The sequence below is a fragment of the Aotus nancymaae genome, unplaced genomic scaffold (assembly GCF_030222135.1).
Source record: "Aotus nancymaae isolate 86718 unplaced genomic scaffold, 86718_ANA_hifiasm-v0.15.2.pri h1tg000020l, whole genome shotgun sequence".
NCBI lineage: Eukaryota > Metazoa > Chordata > Mammalia > Primates > Aotidae > Aotus > Aotus nancymaae.
The window spans coordinates 55,141,143-55,154,733 of record NW_026988432.1 but is presented as its reverse complement, the minus strand read 5'-3'; the positions used below and the strand labels follow the sequence as shown (position 1 = coordinate 55,154,733).

Here is a 13,591-nt window from a genome sequence, read left to right as displayed (position 1 = left end):
TCCCAAAGTGCTGGAATTACAGGTGTGAGCCACTGCGCCTGACCTCACCCCAGTCTTTACAATCTAATGCTGTTATGTTTATTCTTGTATGTACTCTGCTAGCATTATTACAAAAACCAAGATATGGTCCTAGTTTCTGCAATTTTAGCACAGTGCTTATATAAGAAGTTATGTTAATTTTTTAAAATCCTGATCAAACCTGTACTTGAAGCAACAGACCTAAAGCAGCACAGTTGACCTTTATAGGTCAGTATAAAATGCTCATGGAGCTCTTTGTCATTTTTTTCTATTATTTGTATTTCAAGGAGAAATCAGAATTGCATAGAGAATGTGTGGTATGTGTGGTGGGCAGACCCTAAGGAGACTCTCAGTGATCTCTGCCTCCTGGTGCCCTTCTCCTTGAGGGTTGATAGGACCTGTCATTCACATCCCACCAATACAACAGAGATAGCAAAGATGATGCGATGTCAACACTCCTGTGATTACACTATGTTATGTAAGACTCCTTCTTAGCAGAATGGAGTTTGACTGTCCTTTCAGCCTTGAGGAAGCAGCCATGTGAATTGCCCCGGAGAGAGCCACATAGCAGCAAAGTATAGGCGGCTTCTGGGATCTATGGGTGGCCTCCATCAGACAACTCCAAAACACTAAACACTGGTGACCTGAGTCCTGCAGCTGCAAGGAAATGAATTCTGCCAACAACCTGAATGAGCATGGAAAGAGATTCTTTCCCAGTCAAATCTCCAGATGAACATACAGCATGTTCAACATTTTAGCTTCAGCCTGTGAGTCCCTGATTAGAGGACCCAGTTACCTTGTGCCTGGACCTGTGACCCATGGGAACTGCTAGATAAGAAATGTATTGTTTGAAGCTGCTAAGTTTGTGATAACTTGTTATGCAGCAATAGAAACTTAATAGAGAATATTAAAAGGTCCTACAAAATCATTTAAAGATTAATAAATATTAATGGCTCATTTTTTGCCCACCAATGTATCTATTATAGGACTATTTTATATTTATTGTTATTATTTTGTGAGACAGGGTCTTGCTCTGTCACCTGGACTGGGGTGGAGTGGTGTGAACACCTCTTACTGAACACCTTTAATCAATCTTGGGGTCAAGCAATCCTCCCCACTCAGCCTCCTGAGTAGCTGGGACTACAGGTATTAATTCCCATGCCCGGCTTATTTTTTTGTTTTTATTTTCATAGAGACAGGGTCTCGCTATGTTGCCCTGGCTGGTCTTGAACTCCCTTCCTCAAGGAATGACTCCACCTCAACCCCCGAAAGTGCTGGGATTACAGGCCTGAGCCACCAAGCCCATCTGGAATATGTTTAATAAATTAAAGGTTTTAGCTCTTTTAATCAATATGCAAAATTAAGAAATCCATTGAGAGATTTTGCCACAATGAACATGATTTTTTTAAGAGTAAAAAAGTGATTTAAAAAAACACAACTAATTGTAAAGGCATAAATCACACGAAAAGATATATAGCTAAAAGTAAGAAAGGCCAAAACTTTCTAAGATGTAATGAAAAGTAAGTTTTGTTGTTGTTTTTAATAATTTCAACTTTTATTTTAGATTCACGGGGTACATGTGCAGGTTTGTTACATGGGTAAATTGCATGTCACTGAGGTTTGGGGTATGGATCCCTTCACCCAGGTAGTGAGCATAGTACCCAGTGGGTAGTTTTTCAGTCCACACCCCCCTCGCTCCCTCCACTCTCCAGGACTCCCCAGTATCTGTTCTCTTCTTTATGTCCATGTGAACTCAGTGCTTACCTCTCACTTATAAGTGAGAATATGCAATATTTGGTTTCTGTTCCTGTGTTAATTTGCTTAGGATTGTGGCCTCCAGCTGCATCCATGTTGCGGAAAAGGACATAATTTTGATTTGTTTTGTTTTGTTTTGTTTTGAGATGATGTCTCACTGTTTTTGCCCAGGCTGGAGTGCAGTGGTATGATCCTGGCTCACTGCAACCTCTGCCTTCTGGATTTGCGTGATTCTCCTGCCTCAGCCTCCTGAGTAGCTGGGATTACAGGTGCCTGCCACCATGCCTGGCTAATTTTTGTACTTTTAGTAGAGATGGGGTTTTGCCATATTGGCCAGGCTAGTCTTGAACTCCTGCCCTTGTGATCCACCCGCCTCAACCTCCCAAAATGCTGGGATTACAGGCGTGAGCCACTGTGCATGGCCAATTTGTTCTTTTTTATGGCTACGTAGTATTCCATGAGATGGATATGTACCACATTTTCTTTCTTTTCTTTTTTTTTGTTTTGTAATGGAGTCTTGCCCTGTCTCCCAGGTTGGAGTACAGTGGCGTGATCTTGGCTCACGGCAACCTCTGCCTCCTGGGTTCAAGAGATTCTCCTGTCTCAGCCTCCTGAGTAGCTGGAATTACAGGTGTGCCTCACCATATCCAGCTAACTTTTTATATCTTTAGTAGAGACAGGGTTTTACCATGTTGGCCAGGCTAATCCCGAACTCCTGACCTAGTGATCCACCTGCCTTGGCCTCCCAAAGTGCTGGGATTGCTGGCATGAGCCACCACATATGGCCGTCACATTTTCTTTATCCAATCCATTATTGATGGGCATCTAGGTTGATTCCACTGGAAGACAAGTTTTAAATAGGAATACATATCCATAAATTTTGTGTAATATACCATATTTAATGGAAGCATATTAAAATACAGAAAATCCACCCATAAAAAATATAATTAGCTCCAGAAAAATACAAAAGAAACTGAAACTAGTGGTTGCCTTGAGAGAGTGAAAATTGGTCGCTGGGTATGAAAAGTAGGAGGAAAATATACTTTTCACTAAATACCTTTTGTACCTTTTCAATTTTGTAACATGTTTTTGTACTTTTAACATTTTGTTTTTGTACTTTTAAAATTACTATATTGATAGTAGCTGCAGGAAAAAAGGTGAAAAGAACTTTATTAGTTACCATTGTGCAATGATGGAAAGCTAGACCACAAAAATAATTTTAGGTTTAATTTTATAAACCTTTGAGGAGTGTATCAATTCGTTGCCTAGGAGCTGCACCAAGATCTGTGATGATAATGGTGCATTAGTGGAATTCTCTTTTGTACAGGCACCCCGTACAAAATATGTTGTAAATAGGAATATTGATGAAGCTCTACGGCTGCCCGACCTGTGCCACTTTGCTAATAATCCCACAAACATTTATACATACATACATATATATATATATATATATATATTTTTTTTTTTTTTTTGAGACAGAGTTTCGCTCTTGTCACCTGGGCTGGAGTGCAATGGGGTGATCTCGGCTCACTGCATCCTCTGCCTCCTGGGTTCAAGTGATTCTCCTGCCCCCGTCTCCCAAGTAGCTGAGATTACAGGTGCCCACCAACATGCCTGGCTAATTTTTGTATTTTTAGTAGAGATGGGGTTTTGCCATGTTAGCCAAGCTGGTCTTGAACTTCTGACCTCAGGAAATCCACCTGTCTTGGCCTTCCAATATGCTAGGATTGCAGGGGTGAGCCACCATGCCTGGTCTATTTTTTTTAAATTAAAAAAATGCTTAATTGAGATGAGGTCTCACTATATTGCCCAGGCTGGTCTTGAACTCCTGAGCTCAAGTAATCCTCACACCTTTACCTCCCAAAATGTTAGGATTACAGGTGTGAGCTACCGTGCCTGAACCCCCTCCTTTTTTTTTTTTTTTTTGTATTTTTAGTAGAGATGAGGTTTCACCATGTTGGCCAGGCTGGTCTTGAACTCCTTGCCTCAAGTGATCCTCCTACCTCAGCCTCCCAAAGTTCTGGGATTACTTTGGGATTACACACCTGGCCCCATTTTCCATTTTTTTTAAATTACACGGAAAATTCATTAGGTTGCATGCCTTACAGGATGAAATTTGGAGAAAATAGTAGTAGCAAAAACAGAGCTATAATGCAGGCTTGTGTGCAGCTGTGTCCTTGCCCACTGTAACAAGATGTCAGGTAGTGCTTTCCCTCTTGCTGTGGAGTTGGTGAATGCAGTTCATATCCATGCACAGAGGTGTCCAGTACCAAAAGCTGGGGATCTACACAGGTCTTCAGAGTTTAGTAAGAAATGTCTGAGCTGGCCAAATCACCCAAAGCCATCATTCTAGGTGCCTCTTCCTCCTCCCTGCCTACATAACAGACTAGAGAGGGAGAGATTAGCAGAGTTTTGAATTGTTGGCCTGGGAGTTTCATTGCAAATGTCACCTTTGCAGAAGGTGCACGAATGCTAGATCTCCTGGTAGCGAATATATGAGTTTCATGCTAGGGGCAGAGAAGACAGGGCATGGAGGACAGGTGGTATGAAATAGGTGAGTCTACAGCCCACCACACTGCATAATTTATGAAAGACCCACTTCTGCTCAGTATCTTTTAATTAGCTCCCCCATCTTTGTCTCCACAGTTTCTTCCTTCTCCAGGAGTCTCCTTCTACAGGGGCCATGGTAGTTAGTCTCAATGTTGGCCTTCCGGTGCACTACAACTCTCTGGCATAGTCTCCTCCCATGCCAAATCTGGGTTGGCCTTGTGATCTGCTTTAGGGAGTTGGAAATGACATTGAAATTTCTGAAACTAGGTCATAAGTCTTGTGGTTCCCAAGTTGGCCTTTCACATGCACCCTGGGGAAACCAACTGCCATGTAAGAAGTTCTACTACTCTGGCACTACCATGCTGTGAGGCTGCTCATATTGAAATACCTGATCCAGAGTTTTCTGCTCCATCAGCTGCTACTGGAGAGGAAAAATAGTTCTGTGTCCTCGTTATCTCAATTTTGGTAGCTTAAAAGGCAATGTGGTGAGAACTGCTGGGCTTTGGCCCTAGGTCATGAAATGACAGTAAATTGGGGGGATCACCATGGAGGATCACAGCAGGCAGGAGGCAGGACTAGATTGCAGCTCCCACTTGGGCAGATAGAGCAGTGTGTAGAGTCTTGCATTGTGAACTTTTGCTCGAGAACTACTCCAGGAATAAATCAGGAAAGTTGAGAGAACCCACAAACCCTCTGAAGAAAGCAGATTGCTCCTGTAGGACCTGGGAGACACTGCAAATACTGTGCTGGTATCCACAACTGAGAGACTCACAGACAGCTCACATCACAGGACTCTGTGCAGACAACCCCCAGTACCAACACGGAGCCTGGTAGATTTGCTGGGTGGCTAGATACAGAAGAGAGATAACAATCACTACAGCTTGGCTCTGAGGAAGCCACATCCCTAGGAAAAGGAGGAGGGTACTACATCAAGGGAACACCCTGTGGGACAAAATAATCTGAACAACAGCCTTCAGCCCTAGACCTTCCCTCTGACAGAACCTACCCAAAAGAGAAGGAACCAGAAAACCAACTCTGGTAATATGATAAAACAAGGTTCTTTAACACCTCCAAAAAACTACCCTAGCTCATCAGCAATAGCTCCAAGCCAAGAAGAAATCCCTGATTTACCTGAAAAAGAATTCAGAAGGTCAGTTATTATCTAGGAGGCACCAGAGGAAGGAGAAGTCCAGTTTAAGGAGATAAAAAAAGATACAAGAAATGAGGGGAAAAATCTTCAGTGAAATAGATATCATAAATAAAAAACCATAAAAACTTCAGAAAACAATGGATACACTTATAGAAATGCAAAATGCTCTGGAAAATCTCAGCAATAGAAGTGAGCAAGCAGAAGAAAGAACTCCAGAGCTCAAAGGGAAGGTTTTTTGAATTAACCCAATCCAATAAAGACAAAGGAAAAAATAGGAAAATATGAACAAAGCCTCTAAGAAATCTGGGATTATGTTAAAAGACCAAACTTAAGAATAATCGGTGTTCCTGGGGAAGAAGAGAAATCTAAGAGTTTAGAAAACATAGTTGGGGGAATAATCAGGGAAAACTTTCCCAGCCTTGTTAAAGACCTGGACATCCAATTATAAGAAGCTCAAAGAATACCTGAGAAATTCATCACAAAAAGATCATTGCCTAGGCACATTGTCATCAGGTTATCTAAAGTTAAGAAGGAGGAAAGAATCTTAAGAGCTGTGAGGCAAAAGCACCAGGTAACCTATAAAGAAAAACCTATCAGATTAACAGCAGATTTCTCAGCAGAAACCCTACAAACTAGAAGGGATTGGGGCCCTATCTTCAGCCTCTTTAAACAAAATTATTAGCCAAGGATTTTGTATCCAGCAAAACTAAGCTTCATAGAATGAAGGAAAGGTACAGTCTTTTACAGACAAACAAATGCTGAGAAAATTTGCCACTACCAAACCAGCACTACAAGAACTGATTAAAGGAGCTCTAAATCTTGAAATAAATCCTGGAAACACATCAAAACAGAACCTCTTTAAAGCATAAATCTCACAGGACCTTTTTTTTTTCTTCTTTCCACGATTCTGTTTCTCGGTCACAGGACCTATAAAACAAAAATACAGTTTAAAAAACGTAAAAAACAAAGGTATACAGGCAAAAAATAGCACAGTGAATGGAATAGTAACTTACATTTCAATACTAATGTTTAATGTAAATAGCCTAAAAAATGCTCCACTTAAAGTATACAGAATTGCAGGATGGATAAGAATTCATTAGCCAACTATCTGCTGCCTTCAAGAGACTCACCTAACACAGAAGGACTCACATAAACTTAAGGTAAAGGGGTGGAAAAGACATTCCATGCAAATAGACACCAAAAGCAAGCAGGATTAGCTATTCTTATGTCAGACAAAACAAACTTTAAAGCGACAGTAGTTAAAAAAGACAAAGAAGGACATTATATAATGGCAAAAGGCCTTGTCCAACAGGAAAATATCACAATCCTAAGTTTATATGTACCTAACACTGGAGCTCCAAAACTTATAAAACAATTACTGCTAAACCTAATAAATGAGATAGACAGCAACAAAATAATAGTGGGGACTTCAACACTCCACTGACAGCACTAGACAGGTCATAAAGATGGAAAGTCAACAAAAAAACAATAGATTTACACTATACTGTGGAACAAATGGACTTAACAAATATTTACAGAACATTCTACGCAACAACTGCAGAAGATACATTCTATTCATTAGCACATGGAACTTTCTCCAAGATAGACCATATGATAGGTTACGAAATGAACCTCAATAAATTTAAGAAAATTGAAATTATATTAAGCACTCTCTTAGACCATAGTGGAATAAAACTGGAAATCAACTCCAAAGTAACCTTCAAAACCCTGCAAAAAACATGGAAATTAAACAACCTGCTCCTGAATGATCATTGGATCACCAATGAAATCGAGATGGAAATGAAAAAATTCTTCTAACTGAATGACAATAGTGACACAACCTATCAAAACCTCTGGTGCTAAGGTGGTGCTAAGAGGAAAGTTCACAGCCCTAAATGCCCACATCAAAAAGTCTGAAGGAACACAAACAGACAAGATCACACCTTGACGAACTAGAGAAACAAGAACAAACCACGCCCAAACCCAGCAGAAGAAAGGAAATAACAAAGATCAGAGCAGAACTAAATGAAATTGATATGACAACAACAACAACAAAATACAAAAGATAAATGAAACGAAAAGCTGGTTCTTGAAAAGATAAATAAGATTGATAGACCATTAGCAAGATGAAGAAGAAAGAAAATCCAACTAAGCTCAATTAGAAATGAAACAGGAGATACTACAACTGACACCACAGAAATGCAAAGTCATTCAAGGATACTATGAACAGCTTTATGTGCGTAAACTAGAAAACCTAGAGGAGATGGATAAATTCCTGTAAAAATACAACCCTCCTAGCTTAAATCAGGAAGAATTAGATACCCTGAACAGACCAATAACAAGCAGGGAGATTGAAATGGTGATAAAAAAATTACCAACACAAAAAGTCTGGGACCAGATGGATTCACAGCTGAATTCTATCAGCCATTCAGTGAAGAATTGTACCCCAACATTATTGATAACTATTCCACAAGATAAAGAAGGAATCCTCCCTAAATCATTCCATGAAGCCAGTATCACCCTAATACCAAAACCAGGAAAGGATATAAGAACAAAAGAAAACTACAGACCAATATCCCTGATGAACATAGATTCAAAAATTCTTAACAAAATACGACCTAACCAAATCCAACAACATATCAAAAAGATAATTCACCATGATCAAGTGAGTTTTATACCAAGGATGCAGGGATAGCTTAACATTCGCAAGTCAATAAATGTGATACACCACATAGGATTAAAAACAAAAATTACACAATCATCTCAATAGACACAGAAAAAAATTTGAAAAAATCCAGCATCCCTTTATGATTAAAACTCTCAGCAAAATTGGCATACAAAGGACATACCTCAATGTAATAAAAGCCATCTATGACAAACCTATAGCCAACATAATACAGAGTGGGGAAAAGTTGAAAGCATTCCCTCTGAGAACTGGAAGAACAAGACAAGGATGTCCACTCTAATCACTTCTCTTCAATATAGTACTGGAAGTTCTAGTCAGAGCAATCGGACAAGAGAAAGAAATAAAGGGTGCTGGGCACAGTGGCTCACACCTATAATCCCAGCACTTTGGGAGGCCGAGGTGGGTGGATCACCTGAGATGAGTAATTTGAGGCCAGCCTGGCCAACATGATGAAACCCTGTCTCTACTAAAAATACAAAAAATTAGCTGGGTGTTATGGTGGGAACCTGTAATCCTAGCTACTCAGGAAGGTGAAGCAGGAGAATCGCTTGAACCCAGGAGTCTGAGGTTGCAGTGAGCCAGATTGTGTTATTGCACTCCAGCCTGGGTGACAAGAGCGAAACTCTAATCTCAAAAACAAAAAAAGAGGAAGTCAAACTGTCGCTGTTTGCTGATGATATGATTGTATATCTAGAAAACCCTAAGGAGTCCACCAAAAAGCTCCTAGAACCATTAAAATCATTCAGCAAAGTTTCTGGATACAAAATTAATGTACACAAATCAGTAGCTCTCCTATACACCAATGGTGACCAAGCTGAGAGTTAAATCAAGAACTCAACTCCTTTTAAAATAGCTGCAAAAAAAAAAAAAAAACAAAGACAAAAACAAACAAAAAAGCCTTAGGAATATATCTAACCAAGGAGGTGAAAGACCTCTACATGGAAAATTACAGAACATTGCTGAAAGAAATCATAGATGACACAAACAAATGGGAACACATCCCATGCTCATGGATGGGTAGAATCAATATTGGGAAAATAACCATCCTGCCAAAAGCAATCCACAAATTCAATGCAATTCCCATCAAAATACCACCATCATTCTTCACAGAACTAGAAAAAACAATCCTAAAATTATTATGTAACCAAAAAAGAGTCTGCATAGCCAAAGTGAGACTAAGCAAAAAGAAGAAATCTGGAGGCATCACATTACTTGATTTCAAACTATACTATAAGGCCATAGTCACCAAAACAGCATGGTACTGGTATAAAAATAGTCAAATACACCAGTTGAACAGAATAGAGAACCCAGAAATAAACCCAAATACTTACAGCCAACTGATCTTTGACAAAACAAACAAAAACATAAAGTGGGGAAAGGACACCCTATTCAACAAATGGTGCTGGGACAATTGGAAGCCACATGTAGGAGAATGAAACTGGATCCTCATCTCTAACCTTACAAAAATCAACTCAAGATGGATCAAAGACTTAAATCTAAGACCTGAAACTATAAAAATGCTGGAAGATAACATTGGAAGAACCCTTCAAGACATTGGCTTAGGCAAGGATTTCATGACCAATAAACCAAAAGCAAATGCAATAAAAACAAAGATAAATAGCTGAGACTTAATTAAACTAAAGAGCTTTTGCATGGAACAGTCAGCAGAGCAAACATACAACCCACAAAGTGTGAGACAATCTTCACAATTTCTACATCTGACAAAGGACTAATATCCAGAATCTACAGCAAATCTATTGCTGGTCATATATATAATGGAATACTACTCGGCCATAAAAGGAATGAATTAATGGCATTCGAAGCAACTTGGATGAGACTGGAGACTTGTTCTAAGTGAAGTAACTCAGGAATGAAAAACCAAACATCATATGTTCTCATTCATAAGTGGGAGCTAAACTATGAGGATCCAAAGGCATAAGAATGACACGCTGGACTTTGGTGACTCAGGGGGAAAGGGTGGGAAGGGGGTGAGGGATAAAAGACTACAAATTGGATGCAGTGTATACTGCTTGGTGATGGGTGCACCAAAATCTCACAAATCACCACTAAGGAACTTACTCATGTAACCAAACACCACTTGTTCCCCAGTAACCTATGAAAATAAAGCATTAAAAAAAAAATACCTGAATAGGACGGGCGTGGTGGCTCATGCCTGTAATCTCAGCACTTTGGGAGGCTGAGGTAAGCGGATCACGGGGGTCAGGAGTTTGAGACCAGTCTGGCCAACATGGCGAAACCCTGTCTCTTCTAAAAATACAAAAATTAGCCAGGTGGCTCACGCCTGTAATCCCGGCTACTTGGGACGCTGAGGCAGGAGAATGGCTTGAACCTGGGAGGCAGAGGTTGCAGTGAGCCGAGATTGTGCCACTGCACTCCAGCCTGGGCAACAGAGCAAGACTCTGTCTCAAAAAAAAAAATAATAATAACGTTTCTGCCAACCCAGCTGAAGTATCATACATGTGAGTAAAGAAGCCACCTTGGAATGTTCAACACAGTGAAATCTGTAGATGACTTTGGCCCCAGATGTCATCTGACTGCAAACACACAAGAGACATCAAGCAAGAACTGCCCAGCTGAGCCCAGTCACCCTACAAAACTCTGAAAGATAATTATACATTGTTGTTTAAGTAACTAAGTTTTGGCTGGGTTCTTAGGCATCAATAGTTAACCAAACTATGGCCAACTATCTTGGCTGAGATACTGGCAAGACAGATTCAAGTTCAGGCACCTTCCTTGGTGTTAGAGACAAAGGACCATGTGGGGCTGGGTGCAGTGGCTCATGCCTGTAATCCCAACCTGTTAGGAGGCTTGTGTGGTGAGGCCAAGAGTTCAAGACCAGTCTAGGCAACATAGTGAGACCCCCGTCTGTACAAAAAATTCTTTTAAAAATTAGCCAGGCATGGTAGCTACCCTGGAGCCTGAGGTGGGAGGATTGCTTGAGCCCAGGAAGTTGAGGCTGCAGTGAGTTATGATTATACCACTGCACTCCAGCCTGAGTGATAGAGTGAGACCTTCTCTCTAAAGAAAAAAAGGACCATATGAAATCATACAAGTCAGTAATTAATTTTTATTGTATTTTAAGTACTGGCCTCAATAGATTAGAAGTATTAAAAATCTCAAAAACAGACCTTTTTTTTCTTGAGACGGAATCTCGCTCTGTCGCCCAGGCTAGCGTGCAGTAGTGCAATCGCTGCTCACTGCAACCTCCACCTCCTGGTTTCAAGTGATTCTTCTGTCTCAGCCTCCGCAGTAGCTGGGACTACAGGCGCATGCTGCCACGCCTGGCTAATATATTTTTGTATTTTTAGTAAAGACAGGATTTCACCACGTTGGCCAGGCTGATCTGGAACTCCTGACCTCATGATCCACCCACCTCGGCTTCCCAAAGTGCTGGGATTTCAGGCATGAGGCACCGTGCCTGGCCCTTTTTTTCTTTTTTCTAAAACACACTCCTGTTTACAAAAAACCACACCCTTTATATAGTTTGAGAATCACTGACTTAACATTTCCTCATTTCTAATAGGTCTTCCTTGATATTTTTGTCACTGATGAAAGTTTCAAAGTAAAAGTTTCCTAATTAAACCAAGTGAAAAAGCTTATGTATACACCATTTACACTAGCAGCCCAAACATGAGTTATCTAAGAAAAAAACTTTGTGGCTCCCTGGAGTTGGTTCCTACCAACAGACCCCAGCTCCACGGAGTTTTAAAAAAAAAAAAATACAACATTGTTTAAAAAATGAAGATTCATAACACCTTTTGCAGAAAACTTCGGTCACATTTGGAGAATAGTAGTGAACCTATTCATTAGTCTGAAGAATACTAAATAAAGGGAAAGAAGTCAGCATTTCCTGCCTTTTCTATATCAATCATGTCTCAGGATAACCAGTAGCTTTGAAGCAAAGTTCTTCTGCATCAAAGAATTCCAGCTAACAAAATGGAGGAGTGGTAGAAATATAATATCACTATTTTGTAATCTTTAATAAAATAATTATAGGTCTAGTCAATGAGTATCAATAGCTGTTTATGCCATAAAAACTAATGGGGAAATTTATAAATCATAATTCTCCCAACCAATCTGACCATCAAGAACACATAGTCATCCAGAAATTAAGGATATCCTACAGAGAAAAAAAATACATCAAGGATGTAATTAGAAAAATCCAGAATATGGAAAATTCTATAGGTCAAACAATCTGGTTTATTAAACACATTATTTTCAAAGGAATTGTTTTTTCTTTGAAACAGGGAAGTGGAAATTGTAGACTGAGAGGTCAATGCAGTGTGTGACTCATGACTGGATCCTGATTTAAAACAAACAAACAGAAGATAAAGTAAAGGAATTACCTGAGACAATCAGAGAAACGTGAAGACAGACTGGTTATTTGGCAAAATTAAGGAGTTATGAGCCTGCCACGGTGGCTCATGCCTATAATCCCAGCATTTTGGGAGGCCAAGGAGGGTAAATTGCTTGAGGCCAAGAGTTTGAGATCCTCTGTCTACAAAAAATAAGAAATAAAAAATTAGCCAGGCATGGTGGTGCACACTTGTAGTTTTAGCTACTTGAGAGGCTGAGGCAGGAGGATTGCTTGAACCCAGGAGTTCGAGGCTGCAGGAAGCCATGATCATGCCACTGCACTCTGCACTCCAGCCTGGGCAACATAATGAGAACCTATTATCTTAAAATATCTAGTGAGAAGTGGATGTGGATTGAGATGAAACAAGATTGCTGCAACTGAGTGACGCAAGCAATTCTCCTGCCTCAGCCTCCTCAGCAGCTGGCGTTACAAGTGTATGCCACCACGCCCAGCTAGTTTTTCTATTTTTAGTAGATACTTTCTTATCATACCCTATGAAGGTGTACCTAATAGCCACATGACATCACCAGGAATGCTAATCTTCCTCACTTGGCTAATGCAGTGTTTGCCAGTGTTTCTCCACGGTAAAGTTACTGTTGGGAAGAGAGTCACAAGTCTAGCCATATTGGACAGGCTGGTCTCAAACTCCTGATCTCGAGTGATCTGCCCACCTCAGCCTCCAAAGTGCTGGGATTACAGGCATAAGCCACCATGCCTGGCCTAAAGAAGCTTTAAAAATGATTTTACTAATACTTATTTTTGTGACTAGGGTAGTATCTGATAGAACTTTGGGGGAAGAGGGAGAGATGTGTGTCGGGGGAAGAGGGAGAGATGTGTGTTGGGGGAAGAGGAAGAGATGTGTGTTAAGGGAATATTTTTTGGGGAAAATACCAAGTTGTAAAGGAAGAAACTCAGGAATCTTTGAAAAACAATTGTGTACATATAACATTATTCATTGTCAAGAGGAGTTTGTAATAAAACTGTAGCTTGTGGGTAGGGTGAAAAATGCTCTTTTAGAGTGTAACTATTTTTAAAAATGTATTTTAAATAAATT

At 40.1% G+C, this 13,591-nt stretch overlaps 1 non-coding gene across 1 annotated transcript; it reads right to left on the bottom strand.

The window, feature by feature from the left end:
* LOC135276168 (small nucleolar RNA SNORA81) lies at positions 1 to 170 on the bottom strand. Its single transcript, XR_010343728.1, has one exon. It is a non-coding gene; the product is annotated as a small nucleolar RNA SNORA81 (small nucleolar RNA).
* Between the last annotated feature and the right edge of the window lie 13,421 nt (positions 171 to 13,591).